We start from the raw sequence: 18,500 nt of genomic DNA, 5'->3' as shown, positions 1-18,500 counted from the left end.
TGTGACAGCTTCACCCAAGAGGCGATGCACTGATAATGATAGCATCAGTGCCACGACGACAAATTTTTGCATGGTGTGTCCCTATAATTGCTATTGCAATAACATAAGTAAAGTTATAGAACATTTGTTTGGATGACCTTAAACTCATAATGAGTTACATGATCTTTTGACAGGAGGATCAACCGCCTCATCTGTGTTATGACATCTCGGTTCCCGGGAGAAGCCCTGAGACCGAACTCTTCCTCAGCCGAAGCTCTCTCAGGTTTTTTGGAGTACCTGGCGGCTTGGGAGAAGCATGCAGGTGGAGCTGGAGGGTTCTTGAGCGAGTCAACAGCGACTGGGCTCCGTGTCAGCATCTCAAGCACACTTGAGCTTCTTTCGTACCTCGCAAGTTTAGGGTTTAGGTACCTTATGACATCTCGACTTAGTCAGGACCCTATTGAGAATTTGTTCGGAATCGTCAGACAAGCCTCAGGCTGCAACGACCACCCGACACCCACACAGTTTCTTATTACAATGAATTGCATGTCCTTTTACAGTTTAGTGAAGACCATAAGATACGGGAATGCGGATCCATGTGCAGTAAGTGCCTTGCTTGATGCGCAAGTGAGCAGCACCAGCTGCCTTCCCAGCAATTAACAACTTGTGGGATCAGGTTGATGCTCTCATTGGTTCGGGCAATTTACCTGGTGCCGAAGTGATGTTGTCTAGAGCAGATCGTGACCAACACATAGAGAGAAGTCACTCTTGCATAATTTACTATATGTCAGGGTATGTTGCACGAAGGTGCGTAATGAAAACAGACTGCCAGGCTTGCATGGATGGTCTGACGATTTCATCTGGACTCCTGAATTGCTGCAATCACAATGCACAAGGACAGAGACGGGCTTCTCTACCCACGTGGTGTACTTTTTTCTTTTATCAAAATGCTGGAAGACATGTTCACCGTATGCTTCAGCAAGAGGCAACTGCATGCCGATAGCATCTTGGATGTGCTGAGCCTGGTGAAGACAAAATGCACAGGCACAACTGGCTGCAGCGAACATGCAGCTGAGCTCACTAAGAATGTGATCAGCTTTTACATTACAACCCGGCTGCATTTTTTTACGAAGGGTATTAATTGTGAAAAATATGAGAATAGGAAGAGATTGATGCACCGAAAGATCGCTAAGACTTCGTGAGGAGAGCGCCTGGTACTTGTTCATATACAATTTGTGAACCTACGTTTTCTGGTGCCTACATTCTTTATTTCGTTGTTAATAAATATTGTTATTGCACAAATGTACCTGGTATTGTCATCCTTTCGATTTCATGTCGTGTTAACTATAAGAACGATGTAATCCATAAACAACCAACTAACCAACTTAACTTGTGCAGCAGTGATACCTAAATATTAAATTTCTTGAATAGACAGGGCAACATGAAAACGCTTGCTTTACTACAACACACTTCCACGCAGCACGCGCCTTACCTGCGAAAGAAAGAAAAAAACGAAGTGGTGGGTAAATTCGGCGCGGTGGTGCTGGAAATGCGGATGCGCGGTCGTTGTGGCAAAACCAGACTAGCAATTTTATTGATCAGCAGGAGAAAACGAGTGTCCCTTGCTACGGTGACTGCAGCGACCGTATCAAGCTATTAACAGAACAGTGTTAATAGCAAGGTTAGTTCATTCGTGCTTCCGGCAACAAAACATCGCCAACCATCTGTAGATCAACCGCAACAATAGTAATTTAGTTCAGTGCACACTGCAAAGGTGCAGCAAAAGAAGTTTTGTGCATTTTACTTTTATTACGGTCAAAACAGCAACGTGCAATAGCCGCTTTACTGCAACGCGTAGGAAAGTTTCAGGTGACGCTGCGAACCGCGCCACCTGTCAGTGGCGACATGAAGGGCGTCAAGCTCTGCCACGTTGTGAGCGCACTATAACTCTTCTACTACACTGTACACATAGAGTCTATGTTGGTAAACACATTCAGAACGTCTAACCCAAGAACTTTTTTAGATCTTTTTGTCTAAAAGTGCATAAAATGCCAGATGACATGTTAAAAGTGCGGTTACCGTCCACCGTCGGCGTTAGTGAATAAAAGATGCCACAGACAAATCGAACTCGTTGGAAGCAACATAATAAGTTGGCTTTAATGTTAAATAATTTCGCACCAGAACTTCAACAATCAAGGGCGTGTTATTGTTTTCCATACAGGGCATGCACACGATGCCTGGAAATCGTTCTATGCTCGCACAGGTACTGACAGCCGCAGGAGCGAAACGCCGGTGTTGCAGCGACCACACGGAGTCACAGAGCCACTGCCCTGCGACCACTTCGGCGGCAGTCAAGTATAGGCAAGCTCCAAATTTGTCAGACATCTCATTCCATGCTGGAAACACTGGGAGGCAGGAAGTTTGAAAAAAAGCAGTCACTGCCGCCCGCAATGTCTCGGTCGTGGGTTCGTTATGCCAGTTGTACGTCATTCTAAGCCGTTATATACATTTATACTGGATATTAGCTGGAGTCATTTAGCTGTGCTGATACTGTTTGCCGTGTGTTTTGCATCAGTGCTTCGTGCCGTCAACTGTATTGCGTGTTTTTGCCGACGACTTACTAGCACAATGGCGGGATCTGCATTCGCCGCCTTCATGTCTCGATGCGTCTTTGTACGTCGCACGTTTGGGCAACACTTTTTCTGGTAAGTGAAATACATTGTACTTCGTTTTTCGTCAACAATGTGAATATTTTTAGATGTTACCCACGACAATTCTTGATGAGTAGGCTCTCTCGCCCTGCGTGTTTTCGTCACCTTTACTTTTATACGAGGGTTCTGCTTGTGTTCAGCAGTTCAGCACTACCGCGCTCCACGACTTCCGCAACACCAGTCAGAACTTCGCCCTGCTTGTTACTCTTTGTGGTTAACGTAGCACGAACCAACCGAAGGGAGTGCATTCGAAGATGGCGCTGGTTGTAATCCTGAACCAGACTGAACTCGCCCTATTTTGTGTCCCTTTGTTCTTGCATGGGTTACAGCGTTGCGAGCGCGCGCACATGTGTCAGTGACTATGCAGCGTGTAGCGTTCCCACTTTATGGCAAAAGAAAAATATAACTGCAATGTTTACTTCATGTATACGATTCCAAATGCAATCGTCTGCTGATGTACAAATTTCACTTGTTTTGTTATAAATAAGCAGCAAAACTTTTAGCCTAGTAGGTGCTTCATCTGGGAGTGCAATCACGACTGCTTGGCATTTATTAATGAATCACTATGACTGGGTCACCTCATTTGTAATTGCAAATCTGTCTTTCTACCAACTTGATGCTCTTTTGTTCCTTTCACTCCATAAACGGCTGGACATCCTTCTTGTACCTTGGCGCTAGCTGGATGATGGGACCTCATCATGATCAGTGTAAGCCAACAAACTGTACACTCTCTGGTCCTCCCAGTGCTTTGTATATGGGTTAAGTATAAACCCCATGCAAGCGATCTTGCTCGCGACAGCGACAAGCGACGCGATGGAGATGGCTGTCGCGTTCGCTCGTCATCTACAAGTCGTACCCCATGCGAGCGATGACTTCGAGCGACGTCTCCCCAGTGTTGCCGGTATGAGGGCAGCAATATAGGCGCCGAAAGTAGCGTGACGCGTGCTTTATTAACTTAAGTTGATGTGTTTTACTGTAAAAAGCAGCATAAAATATTTCTGAAATTCTTGCAGTAGGTTCTTATCCTTGCACGTACAAAAATTCAATTGTATGCTCGTTCTGTGCGACAATCGGAAGTACTTGAGTTATGTACATCCAGTTCCGGCTTCGCGCTATTGGCTGGTCGCTCATAGCACTTCCGGGCGACGAGCGCCGAATTCTAGATTTGCAGAACCGAGCGATCGCACGACAAGACCGAGCGATCCCTTCACGCGACGGCCCGATCCGTCGCTCGAAGTCATCGCTCGTCGCTGTCGCACACAAAATCGCGCTCATGGGGTTTAGCCTTTAAGGCCAGGGAGTGCTTTGTGGTAAAATAGCTAGTTGGTGTCTCACAAATGGGCACTTTCTTGCACTGGTCCCTTATAAGCTGCTACTATTATAACCAATTTCTCAGTGCCAGTGTACATACACAGTTCTACTAATAATTAGTTTCCCTAAGCCTTACAAAATTTACCTGTAGGTAGTCACCGCTATGTAATAACTTACAAATTAACTCTGTTGTGTCATATGAGTATTCCATACCCTGAGTAAAAATTTGCTACAACAGTGTACATTACACCTTGCTTCCCTAATGCACAAATGTATTCAAGCCAGTATGTGATCAGTTCTGTATTGTAAATGTTTTCCGTATGATTTAGTTTCTTTACAGGAATTTACTGTACAGCATCAGCAAGCAGTCTAATTTAAGATTTGCGTGTGCTGTAAAAGATATGCTTTGCCGCTACAATTGATGTGCGTGTAGAACAGGTATGATGCTGAGGGTTCTAGCAGTTTGCAGAGGTGCTTTTAAAATTTTGTCATAACTGTAATTTTACCTGTGCTGTTTTTTGTCACCTATTTCAATAATATCATTGGAGGTGTTATCAGAATTTAGCAATTTATTTTTCCCTGGCCCATTAGCCTGCCACATTTGACTTTTCACTTGGTGGGCAATTATTCAGCATGGACCATTACTTGAATACACCTTTTTGTGTGCAGTGGCTTCTCAATTGCGGGTCAACGTAGATGCTCAGAATTACCTGAGGCTATAGATGCACTGATGAATTTGCTACCTCTATGAATCACTTTGCACTTTCTCGCGCAAACAGCATGTGAACACTTCCAAGACAGTGGGCAATGTTATCGGTTGATCACATCATGAGATACTTTCAATGTTGTATGACGCATCATCCAAGATGATGCATCATTGTGTGAGGGATTGCCCTAAGCCAATTAGAGTCCCATGAAAATATGTCAACAAAAGTGATTGATCCAGCTAGGAGTGTTGCTTTGGAACACTGCTTTATCACCAGTCCTCCTTTGCATGCTACCTGCTTACTCTGTACTGTGTCATGTATAAGTTCGAAAAAAAAAAAAGGCAACAGCTAGGCAATACAAAATGCCAAACTTGCTTTTAGTTTAACAATATAAAACACTATTTAACTTTTTAATTAAGTTAGTACATCATTTACCTGCAAAGTGTATTACTGTTTTAAAGTGATTATATTTTGCAGGAAGCTTCTCAGACTTGCTTGACAAGTTGATAAGGAGCTTTTTAGCCACAAAACACCATATATTAATTTCAAGGCTGACTTTGACTCTGCTCTGCAATTTAATAACTATATTCCATGAAATATGCTAGTCATCTTAAACATCATCACATACATACCTTAAGATACCCGTAATTTAAGAGAAAGGAGTGCTTAAATTTATTTTTAATGTGAGCCAAACTTCTTACTTAGCACATATTGCTAATTGAAGTTCCAATTTCAACATTCCCATTTCCTCCCTCGCCTTTTTTCCCTCTTCTGTGCAGGTATTGCTTGTCTATGTCTACAAGAACCTTCACGCGTAGCCTGTGACGGCAAGCTTTTGTGGGCAGCCAGTGCTCTCCTACGAAGGCTGGCCTGCTCTGGCAGCGGCGGCAATCATCTTCAAGATTTATCCATGCTCACCTTTACCCGCCATGGTTGCTCAGTGGCTATGGTCTTAGGCTGCTGAGCACGAGGTCGTGAGATCGAATCCCAGCAACGGCGGCCATATTTCGATGGGGGCGAAATGCGAAAACACCCGTGTACTTAGATTTGGGTGCACCTTAAAGAACCCCAGGTGGTCCAAGTTTCCGGAGTGCTCCACTACGGTGTGCCTCATAATCAGAAAGTGGTTTTGGCATGTGAAACCCCATAATTTAAAATGCTCACCTTTGCTGCTATTTGTCACTCTTGCTAATTACACTTTCTGCATCTTTTCTAATTTATTAGGTAATAAAGTATGACTATGTGACATGGTGTGAAGTAGATGTCTTGCTGCATTTTTGCTTGCAATCATCTTTTATGAATGAAAATCTCATCGTACAGTGTATGAAAAAAATAACAGCATATTATGATTTATCTTTCAGTTCCGGTAACATGCAACGTGCAAGGCATTCTCTAAAGGATGGTGTATCGAAGAACTGGCCATTATTTCTGTGTGATGCTATACAAGCATGTGGCATTACCTTACAAGGGGCACCCACAAAGTAAGTTACAATTTACTTTTAAATGAAGCATGGACATCAGAAAAAAAAAACATATTTATATTGCCAGTTAGAATGGTTTGCAGAGTGTTTTTCCAGATGTGTACTATCCTTTATTTCTGAACAATTCATTGCAGCACAGCGTTCTGTTTCATATACAGATGTCAGGCTATTGTGCCCCCTGTAGCTGAAACCATGTAATTTTTACCTGAACTGCAGCATCACTGACAAAATGTTTCCCTGCTAGAAACTATTTCAATTTGGTGGAGACCCAGCAGGGTGAAGTTTTGTCAATAATGACGTGTTTCATGCGGAGGTGTTCTTGTTTAGGTCAGTGGGCATGATATCAATGGGCAGAACATTGGCATGATATCAGCATACAATACAGATCTTATTTTATTTGCAAAATAATTCTGACAGGTGGCATTCAATTGATTGGTCTAAGTAAAAAGCACTAATTGACCAATGAGGCTGTACTACACTATTCCCATGGTTCGCATCTGGAAAAACTACCTGTGCACCACTCTACCCGACAATATAAACTTTTTTTTCTGGTGTCCGTGCCTCATTTAAAATAAATTGTAACTGTGGGTAAACCTCGTGTTACTATAACAGCTGCCGCAAAAATTTGAGAGTATGTTAAACGAAGTCTTCAGTTGTTCTTGTCAAGCTGTCCATTAGCCAACTTTTAGCGTAACATTAGCAGGGCTTACTGAAGTAATTACAGATGTCCATGGCTACAAAATGTCTTGATCAAGACAGCTCATAGACTTTTGAATTAGCCGTTCAAGACATCTTTTAGACATCAAATAGCTGCTTGTGTGTTTCGTGGGACGCACTCTCTCTCCCTCGCACACTCTCTCTTCCTCACAAGCACTTACACGCTCTCTCCATCGCACGCACAGATATCCATGCGCACACAAACACGCACACTTTTGTCCACAGGCATGCATGCTGAAACACGAACACGCACGGTCACACACCTGCACGTTCACACGCTGCCATGCATGCACTGCAAGCATGAAAGCGCACACACACATGCACTAACATGCAGATGCAGGCATGCACACACGCTGCGAACGCTCACACACGCACTCGCGTGCAAGCATATGCAAATACAGAGGCACTAGCACGCGCACACTCTCTTCCCTCGCACACACACGCACAGTCTCTCTCTCACCCTCTCTCACACACACACTCTCTGTCTCCCCCGCCCACAAACGCACTCTCCCTCACACGCACGTACTCTCTCTCCGTCCGTCATACACACACACTATACACATGCACAGGCATCCATGCGCACACAAACACGCGCACATTTGTTCGCAATCGTGCATGTTGAAATTCGAAAACACACGTTGGCACGCGTACACGTTCATACGCGGCCACACATGCACCGCAACCACGCGCACACGCAGGCACACACACACGCCGCAAACACACACTCGCGCACATGCAAACGCAAATACGGAGGCACACGCCCGCACACTCATACACAGAGTGCACACGCGCATACAACCATACCCAGGCGCGCTCAAGACATGCACACGCATAACCACTCTGTACCATCTCGGCTGCTTCTCAAAAACCTGCACGTGCTAACAGGCTGCATAACACTCCCTCTACCATTACCAATTGTAGCAAATCGCTTTATGGTTTAAATTTGGCGCTTCTTCATTGTGCCCTTTGGCGGGAGGGCGCAAAACGATTTCCTCCTGTAGTGGGACTTCACCGCCACTGTCTGACCTGCTTTAGCTGCATTAACACACCACCAATGTTTCGAGTAAGTGCCAAAATGCATATGTTGTTAGAAGGGGCTACCCTCTTGTTGTAGTCAGTTGAAACTTTTCGACCCTCAGCCGATATCCTGAAATATAATTTTGAAAAAAAAAAATTTCCCATTAAGTTACACTTGTGTGTTGCTGTGAAGTTCCGAAGGAGAATGTCCAAAATTCCTGGACATGGTCATGGGCACTGTAGTTGCGTGTAGAATCGGCGATATGTCTGATAGCGGCGTTAACATGAAAGATGCAACTTGTAGCAAGATATAAATTTCTGGCCCCGATGTGTTTAAGATATGCCGGTCGGATGTTTTCGCATGCCATATTACACAGGCCGTTGCATTCGAAGTTTTTCTACATTTTTATGTGTAAAAAAAAAATATTTTTACATGTCTACTGCATAGTGCTGTTTCTTTGTAGCAGTCATACAAATAACTGAATGCAACTGACACTGATAGCTGCACTGAACCATGAAACAGTTTCGATGTGCAGGTTAAAAAAGAACTCTTTATTTTCGGAAATAATTGTGCATCCGAGCAATGCCTGAACTTCGACTAATCCACACTTCGTTCATCCAACCTGGTGATGACGAGTTAACAAATTGATCAAATTGTTTTCTACCGCATCATAACATATCTCAGCTGAAAAAAGAATGTTCACCTCCTGCAGAAAAAAAAGTATTTTGATTCTTTGTTCTTCAGGGAAATAGAACGTTATAAGAAAAGTTACACAAGCACAGCGTGATTAATATTCAGAACAAGTGATTTCACTTTTGTCCAGTTGGGAAGTTGCATTATAACATCTGCTGATTGGTTGACAGCTTAAAGGGACATTAAAGGCAAATATTAAGTCAAGCTAAAGTGATAGATTAGTGCTCGGGAATCTATTGCAAACAGCCTTAATAATCGAGAAATCTAGGTAAATGTACAATGTGGTTAGAGACTCCCCGGGACATTCAAGTACTTGCCAGGTGACGAAAGCACTTCTCAGTTAAATTCCGTCACTAGTACTCAATCACTCGTTGCAAAAAAAAAAAAACAGGCTTGTATTACAAGACAAAATAAAACGCTACTTGTCCACTTCTATTTAATATTTAGAAAAAAATAACTCATTGAAATTAGCCTTGACAACGATGCGGGCAGTCGAATGGTTCCGTTTTCGCTCGACTCTGTGCCGCCGACGCTCTCGCGTTTCAGTAGTTTCGTTATCGCATAGTGCTGCGCTGGTTTCGCTGGCTTGGAAAACTCGCACAAACTGTAAGTAGCAGCTAATTCAGCTTCCATGTGATGTAGCAGGATACCCGAACGGTCGACTCCACTTGACCAAAAAGCAGATGCAGCGGCGGATTCACTGCCCTGTCTTGCTCGCTACTGCCGTCTGCTGGGCGCATGCAATGTCACCACTCCCCCGGTTAGCTGGCAGGATATTTGAATTTCGAAAAGGTGCTCAGACCCTTCAGATGCAATTCTCTCGTAAACTAAGTCTTTCCTTGGCACGAAACAAGCGATGCGAGTCTCTGGAATGGTATTTAAACAGTCCACGTCAACTCACTATGTCCCTTTAAGGGCTGACCCAACAAAAGTTGGTCATAGAAGAGGTCTGTTCTTTTTTTTACGTAAAGCATATTGTATAAACACAATCTCGTTCAGAACAAGTGGAAGCAAGGTTAACTTATCTAGCGAGTGTCACGGGCGTCGGTGCTGGCTTAGCATTTCTAGACAATTTCACTGCTTCCTTGCTCAATGGAAAAATGTATCGTATCGTAGAGGCACAGAAAAAATAGAACAATTGCGATTTGGACGTAACAGCAAGGATCTGCACATTCGTGGAGAAAGGAATATACAAAACACATTCAACGTAGACGCTTTTAGATATGTGCCCAATGAATTTTTTATATGTGTCGGCTGAGGAACAAAACACAAAACGTTTTGTATTTCTCTCACTTTCAACACCTTTGCATTCGGTCCTCTCAGTCCTTAGCATGAAAAGGCCAGAATTTCAACCAGTTTAGCAAAGGGTGTAGGGAAACGGCTTTTTAAATTTGTGGTTTCGGTTGCCACACCGCCGGCGCTGTCAACGAAAAATGGCCATGGGCCGCCGCCGATGATAACCCGGCGCTGCGCTGCTATAGCTGCGCCGACGCCGACTAGAAACGACCACCACGCTGCCGCCAACGGTCGAAACCATAGAGTTTCTCACTATAATATTTAGAGCGAAATCTGGCGCCACCATCTATGGGAGTTTCCTAAGGACCGCTGTGCCGTCATGAGAATGATGGTGTACGCGTAGTCTGTGCCGATGGACGCACCACTGGTGGCGGCCTTGCGCAGAACGCGGGAGAGGAGCCACGCGCGCACCGTAGTTTGTTGCGTCTTTGATAGTGCTTCTCTGTCTTATTCACGTTTTCAGAGCAAAATAGACGACACCCTTTGTATGTGTGGGGTGGCCAAAGCTTCAAGGAATGTCGAAGAAGAATTGTTGCAGAGTGTGGCGCTCAAATACTGGTGAAAACGTGCTGACGTTACGGTTCTAATCATTCCCCACAAGCCTCATCAGTGGGAGCAATGGTATCAAAGGATTGTCGCTTCGGCAGGAAATTTCTTCTTCTCATCCTTTCCTTTGTCTCATCGGTGTTTTTTTCCACTCGATCATAGTTAGACGCGTAAGCAACCAAGTTCGTATGCAGTGGAGCATGCGGTTTAAAGGCGTTTCGCTAAAGTTCGGAATGCCGTTTGCTGCTTATATTGTTTTCCGCTTCTTCACAGCGTTGCGCTAGCTAGGCAGCACAACTGCACGAGCGCATTGTGTTGTATGTTAAAGCTACTGCAGTTTGCAAGAACTGAAATTGTTGGTTTTATGTGGCCCGGTAAATCCTGGCACCAGCTGTCGTGCACTTCATGTTTTTACATCTATTTTATGCGTGGCTTCGCACATGTTTAACTGTTGCTGGTTGCTCCATGCATAACTCTTGTTGATTCTGTTGAGCTGCGAGGTTTTCGCCGTGCCTCGTTTGTAAAGGGTATAAATCACGCTGTGTCTTATCGGAATGATACCAAGGAAGTGCTTCTTTCACAGCTTTATTATTTTCGCCCGAGGGCATCTTAGATATTGTTTTTCTTTTTTTAATGTGTTTAGAAAATAGGTAGCTCAGGGCGAGAATTGCTAATAGTTGCTGCATATGGTATTTTTGTTCCATTATTCACTGAAAAGTTCGCACCACATTTGGGAAGTCATCACACCTTGATGCTGCCTGAGCAGACTTAACACGCCAAGCGATTTGTTTGTTTCACAACGTAGTCCCTTCTTGCATGTGAATTTTGTACTCAACTGAATTCTTTCTTATTATGCTTACGCTGCAGAGGACTAAACCCGGCCTTGCCGTCAGCGCTCATCTACTTTGACTGGCACTGCCCTAGCTGCCTTTAAATATATCATGTGGCACCTTTCTCTAGTAAAATAAAAGAAAGTACTGAAAATTTAGTCAGACTTTAGCTTTGTACGTTTCCAAGCAGCTTCCTTGGTGAAATTAAAATTGCAAAAACTGCAGCGGGAACGGCAGTTCATCGGCGTATGCAGCAGAACTGCATCGGCGGTACAGCACTAACACGCACTTTTATTAACTCGTGCGTTTGGTGACTTCATTGACTAGTGTACGCGTTTCCATCAATAAATACGCAATTACTCTTCTTGAGGCGACTTTGATTGCACTTATTCGGTGAGGTCACATGTATTCATCGGCAGAAAAATCACAACGGCATACGCAGACATTGCACCGTGCGAATTTGTATGATATAAGTCTGCACTAACGACAGGTGCTGATTATTGAGGTACAAAAGCAGCATTACGGCAAGGGGAGAATTTAAAAAGAAAGAACGATCGAGAGATCACATTACTCAACAAAATTTATCGGCTACTTGACATGAGCTCCACTTCTTGTACATGGGGTTCATGACATTTGGCTTCGGGACGCAGCTGGCACGTATATGGACTATGTTGTCCCAAACACCGGTAACATCGTGCTCATACCCGCTCCCACAGAGGTAAGCGTCTTCCCTACAGCTGTCACTGCAGAAGCAGCAGCCTGACGCCCGAACAAAGGAGAAATCGCAGCCGCGAACTTCAGCCATCCTTGCTGCAAAGGGTTGTCGTCTGCTACTGCTCCCGCGCGTACTGTTGGAAGCACCCGCTAAGTGGCTATCAGTGGCGCCTCTATAGACCTTTTCATCGGGCGAGGAGAAAAAGGCGCGCTGCAACAGCACCCTCTAGAGAACTTGTATAGGGGGTGTTGGCTGCGAGCCTTTCCTCCTCTCTGGCTTGGGCGATCTGCCGCGGCGCTGCTTGAAAGTATTGCTGTTGCGTGCTGTGGAACAATTTCGAGATGTTTTAGACCGTACTTTGCGAAATTTGCGCAATATCCGTTCATATAAGGTCGTCAAGGAAGCCCTTCGGTGCATCGGTAACTACAGTACACGGAAATATCTCTTGGGGCACAAACATGTGATGCGCATTATTCACCGCGGTGTGTGTATATGTTGTGAACTATTTTGCGTATATCGATTCTATTTAAATGAAGATAACTGGTGTCTGCATTACCAGCATGAAATGGTAAATCTGCTTCCTATCTGATCACTTGGCGTAGGCACTAAAACATAAAGAAGCGCATGCTTGTGTACAGCCAACCTAAGACAACCATGAAACATGTAAGCAGCAGGCGCTATCAAATATTTGCGATACACCGGCATCATTCTCACGCATTTCAAATCTAGTAGGCTTGAAATCACTATATGTCTACGCTAGCCTCCTGAATGAGGCCGATGGCGCTGCTCAAGACAGCGATCACTGCGGTTGGTGAACCAGCGTGATACATATATATATGCTATGTGCTTTGGCATTGCCTTATTGCCCTGTAAAGCCAAAACATCCGAGATAGATCGCATAAAAACAATGCGATGGCTATTTTTGAGGACAAAATTTCTGTGATACATGTGAGTGCGTCGTAGACAACAGAATGAACACAACCGAAAAAAAAAATATCGGTTATCATCCTCTTTCTCGAAAAATAAAGATAAAACGGCCTAGCCACGCGGTACGATCTCGCATAGTCACGCCGCACAACGTTTATACATTTATAAACTTCGATGCCGCATGTTTGGACCATGCGCTATATAGAACAAAGATATCTGTAATCCAGCACCTACCACTGCCTAGGACGCTCGCGCAGTTCGTAAACGATCGCTTTGCTGGACAAGTATAGTTTCCACTGTAAGGTATGCTGTTATTACTAACCAAAACTATTTCATTCATGGGTGGAAACTTCATCCACCGAACCAAGTAGTCACGCAATGTAATCTGCAGCTAACAGTTTGAACGCTTGTCAAAGTATAACAGCGCAGCTCCTATCATAGCAGAACGGCACCCATGCTGTTACAATCATCGCGTATGCTTCATTGCTCCTAGACTGCAGCTTAGAACTAGAGGATAATACTGCAATAAGGCCACATTAGGGAATGGAACTTTCAGAGATATACAATTCATATCCGAGGCTGATCGTAGGTTCAAACAGGCGCGCACACCATCGGGCTGCGTGCTCCGTCTGCCTCAACGCCAGCAGAAAGTCCGGCCATACCGACTTAAAGCTCTTCAGTACGTCTCACAGAACCGTTTTCCACGTAGAAGACGCCACGTCATACTAAATAGACTGCACGAGCACGAAAACAAAAGCCAGAAACTACGGCCGAGCTGTCATGCAAAACGGAGCACTCGCCCAAGCCAGCATGCAGACTGCCCATAGATGGCGCCACTGCATAGCAATATGGTGGCACCCATGAAAAAACGGTCTATAGGCGCTGCACGAGGCGTATATGTATAGTGCCTAGAATATACTGGCTAGTGCGCCGTCCGTGGCCTCTCGGGTGGCACCGGATGCAATGAATGCTGTTGGCTGCCGCGGCACCATCCAGTCTTCGTAACCCGCCGTGTTTCCACAGCATCAGCAAGCGGGTTGCTGCACTTTTTGTTTTTATTAAGCCGTAGCAGCAGCACAGTTCAAATGTGGGCAGCTGATTACTGATTAGGGTTTGTTTTGATTACGACAGGCTTCTTTAGCACTTGTCGCTTGCTTGAAAAGCTTGTGCTAGCTCAGCGCGGCTTCTAGCGGAGAACCTCATGTGTTTCATGCTGTCAAAGAGAAAACTTAATTTTTAAGGCAGAAGCCTTAGATCTCCATGTTTCAAGGTCGTGTTGTGAGGTACAGAATATATCACACGATCCAAGGAAGGCCAGGCCAGAAGCGAACTAAAAGCATGTCCAGCCGAGATGATTAATGATTAGCAAATTTATTTATTGATTAGCGATTGGATTAAGGTGAATTGGGTTGAATCAGGGGGATTAAGGAGGTAAGGTGGATTAGAGCGGATGAAGGAGGTTTAGCGTGGATTACAGTAGGCTTTACAAGGCGTTCGCCTTCGTGTCTCTTAGGCGATAAGTAAGGACACTTGTTTTTTATTCCAGCGATGATGGCAGCGTAATTTTTTTAAGGGCAAGCTTTAGGCTGCATTTTTTTATTCTAACAAAGTAAAAGAATTTTAAGGTTGTGTTACTGTTCTATTAATGTTATATTAATGCATAACCATTCAAGGCCATTGTAACCGATCATCTTCTGAAATGGCTCGAGTTTTGCTGTTCTTTCTTTTTATTTTATTTGCTGCTGTTTCTGCCTATTTATCTTATACTGTTGTCCTCATAGGTATGAATGTTTTTGATTGTTTGTAAACCATGTAACTATCCCCTCATCATGCCCATTGGGCCCCGAAGGTATGATAATAAGTAAATTACTAAGTTAGCCTGTAAAATGAAATGTGGTGTTCCTTGTACTATACATTCTTTATACCAGGTAAATACATGCAGATTTCTTTTTATTTCTGATATCGTGAACAAAAATAGGAAACATGTCTTTTATTTGAGCGTAACAAAGATTTTATTCAAGCGTAACAGTCAAACGCAGGCACAATTAAGACAGCACTAGATATGAGATAATGCACACATACATGAAGATAGATTTAGTGGCAGTGACGCAGTTTAAAGAGCTTCTGCCGTTGCCTTTGCGCTTGCCTCTCTTTGTTGATGCCTTTTACAAAATCCCAAACCTCAAGAAAAGAGAGCTTTACAACTGCTGTCAAAGCCATGGTTTTTCATGCTCTGGGCACCCTAGTTGCGGAAATGCCAGTGTCTGGAGCTGACCTGAAAAATCAGCTAGACTCGCTACATGTAACTTGTTTTTGCTAAAGAACACAGTAAAAGCACCTTCCATGACCTTCACAGTGGTTGACAAGGTCTGACTAAGATAGACAAGACCTCCATTGTCAAAATGGGTGTAGTGCAATATGAAGCAGCATTGGCACTAGCTTCAGCTTTACTTACGTAGAGGAATTAAGCCTGTACACAAGAATTTTTTACAGTGATCTTTCGTGCAACGTACATAACCTGCAGTATAGTAGTTCAAAGCACTACTGCTCATTTTTTCTTGTTTTTCTTTTTCCTGGCACTCACGAGGTGCATGCTTAGGATACTCAGGAAATAGTGCTATGGAACAGTATTTGCAATGACGAAGAAGCGAGCAGTGAGAAGACTACGACGAAAAGCTATATACAAGTATATTTACAAGGGAATACGCCGCACTTGGCCAAGAGGCAACTGCCCGCGCTAGCCTCCAATCGTCGTCGTCGACTTCTCACTGCTCGCCTCTTCGTCATTGCAAATACTGTTCCGTAGCAATATCGTTGGTATGGCGTAGGGTAATAGGCTTGTTTTATCGCGGGGAATCTCGTGGACAACGCCTTTAATCCACGGTAATAGAGAATGCACGTTGGAATAAACTGTTTTCTAAATGTTTTTCACATCACAGCAGTTGGTGCCAGCCTTCTGTCCGTTCTCCTGGTCATTCTTGCCCATTCTGCTACCGCTTCGTATCAGATGGTGGAGTGAACAAGGATACACGCCCTTTGTTCGAGCGGTAGCCGCTTCTACACAATAGCACAAAGCAGGTCTTCTCCTTGCACTCTCTCTTTAGCTTCGTCATTTTTTCACCGCCGGCGCATAGTTCTCGTAATGACAAGCACACAAACACAGCAGCTACGCACTCACTCTTTCACAAAACCAAGAACAAACACGCAATGCTGTAATAAGACAGAAAACACAAACATAGAAACCGAAGCAACCACTGCGAAACTGATGTGCGAAGCAGACGACACGCGCAGTCTGTACCCACTCGTATGGCAGCGACCTCTGTCGGCCACCGTGGGCATTCATTGCAGGCAGCGCCACACTCCGCCATTAAAAAGAGCGGGTGCACGGCACACTAGCCAGTATATTCTAGGCACTATAGTATGTGTGTCTGCGAGGCTTGTGTTGGCTGGTGTTGTAAGAGGCTTCGTCTAAAACGTGGATATGACTACACGAATAACGCGTTATTAAAGTAAAATCTACATAAAATGTTTCCATTGATGCATATTACATCTTCCAGTGAATTTTACTCACCTACAATGCATAACCAAGCGAAGAAAAGCAAGAACAGACGACCAATTGTTCCAAAGTGAGCACGAATCTTGTAGTCTGTCTTCCAACTTTAGCGGCCCGCTGTACTTTTTACGTTTCATATAAATGTACATGCAATAACAAGTTCTCATAGTTAAACAAAACATGCTTTTGTGTAATAATAAAGCTAAAACAGCTTTTTGCATGCTGTTTTAGTAGAAAATTTATGATTGTGAGAGACGGAACGGTGCTTGCCTGGCTCTCCAAGAACCACGCCTATCCAAATGCCGATATGCCGGCAGTCCCATGCATACCACTAGGGTGCCTCGATGCGCGCGCCCTCGCAAAGGGTGGAGTCATTCTGTGAAGGGGTCAGTGCCGCCTTCCGACCGCCGGCCGCCATTGCGCTCCCCACATTTTGTTACGGTCGGTCGAGAGAGACACGTGCACGGCGTTTTCTGGTCCGAAATGCCCGGGTGTTGCATGCCCCAGTGCACGAACCACTCACGGAATGACTGGAGGAAGCAATGACTTCAGTTGACTGCAGCATTTTGCACCATATTGGTGGCTTTTTTTGTGAAAGAAATATTGAAAAAAAAAAAACGAAAACTGCGAGCAGTGCAGGGCTGCAATGCTGGGCTCTACAAGCCATGAGCATGCATATTTAACTGCACTAAAAGAGTATGTTCATGATGGTAAGAACTTATGTTATCCGAGCGGTGAAGTTATGAGCTTGCTCACACCCGCGAAGAGCACTTTAAAGGAATCAAGTCCTGGACTGAGAACCTGTTCACCCTGATGTCTCCTCTAAAGGCTGTGACAGAATATTTAATCAAGAGGGCTCAGTGCAGTCTGGAGGCATGCCAGCGACACAAGGATTCTCTGGAACACATGCTGATATCAAGTTATGAAAGAGTAAGGCTAAGCATTCACCTGGGCCAGCTCGAAGCTGCGAGAATTAGTGGGCATGGAAGCAAGACATGCGCTGCAGTTAATTTGTAGTGAGTTGTAGCACTTGTTGATTTTGAAATCCTTAAAGTTCCCGACCAAATAAACAAGCTATCACATCGGAAATTGCTATCTATTGAATGCACTTTTTCTCAGTGTTGAGAAGCCGTGTGGCCACTTTATTTTAACAGCATGGATGACCGGCTTATAGCAATTACCAGTTGACAATATATTCGTGCAGAAAATATGCTAAACAGGGCTTTATAGTCAATTACTACGTGAGAGTCGTGATTTAGTGCAATATAAGCCCCATGTAAGGCACTAAATAATCTGGTATGCATTCAATATTTTGTTTACCCTCATCTGCATATTTACAGTAAGGTAAAAGAATTCAAAACAAAATTAAGAATAACTATGGAAGCACTGCTAAACATACGGCCACAAAATAACACGTTCAATGAAAGCGCTTGCTATATACTCAAACTAAACAAAAAATGCGCCAGAAATGGTTCATTTCGTAGTATTAGTGTGTAATATCCCACAGAACAAATATAAATTACGTTTCGAACTACAATGAAGCAATAAAATCGGCCCGGATGTATAAGCTCCGTAGCTATCGCGCTCAACTGCTGATCCTGAGGACTTGGGAGCCACCCAGCCGCGGCGGCCGAGTTTCTATAGAGGTTAAACACATGGTGCTGTAGTTCGGTATCGGTGCATGTTAATAAAACCTCAGGTGGTAGAAATTTCATATGCCCTCTACCACGGATACATCACACCCGATGCCACGAAATCATAACGAAAGGCCGTGGATGTGATATTGGTTGAAATATGCGACGTTAAAAAATTCGCAAATGTCTGCACAGCTGGGTAACACAGACACAAACAGGTAAGACAGACACAAATGAAAAGCTGCCACAATAATTGCAGTTTCCGTGACCCCGAAACAACCATTCAACATTGGTAGAACATCACTTACACACGGCCTCGTTCCAACTGCAGAGTGGTTATTTGACTGTTACGATCATTGCTTTCTACTCAGCGTTGCAGCAT

The 18,500-nt window shown here is 44.2% G+C and overlaps 1 protein-coding gene and 1 long non-coding RNA gene across 3 annotated transcripts in view; one reads left to right on the top strand and one right to left on the bottom strand.

Moving 5' to 3' along the window:
* Positions 1 to 18,500, bottom strand: part of LOC126526924 (uncharacterized) — a 111,609-nt gene that overhangs the window by 89,648 nt on the left and 3,461 nt on the right. The gene's annotated exons all lie outside the window — the stretch shown is intronic.
* LOC129383734 (uncharacterized) lies at positions 89 to 5,954 on the top strand. The gene is made up of 2 exons (XR_008611594.1): positions 89 to 3,397; positions 5,488 to 5,954. It is a non-coding gene; the product is annotated as an uncharacterized lncRNA (long non-coding RNA).

This window comes from Dermacentor andersoni, chromosome 9 (genome assembly GCF_023375885.2).
Source record: "Dermacentor andersoni chromosome 9, qqDerAnde1_hic_scaffold, whole genome shotgun sequence".
NCBI lineage: Eukaryota > Metazoa > Arthropoda > Arachnida > Ixodida > Ixodidae > Dermacentor > Dermacentor andersoni.
Note: the sequence above shows the minus strand (reverse complement) of the source record. Positions and strands in the feature narration are given on the sequence as shown.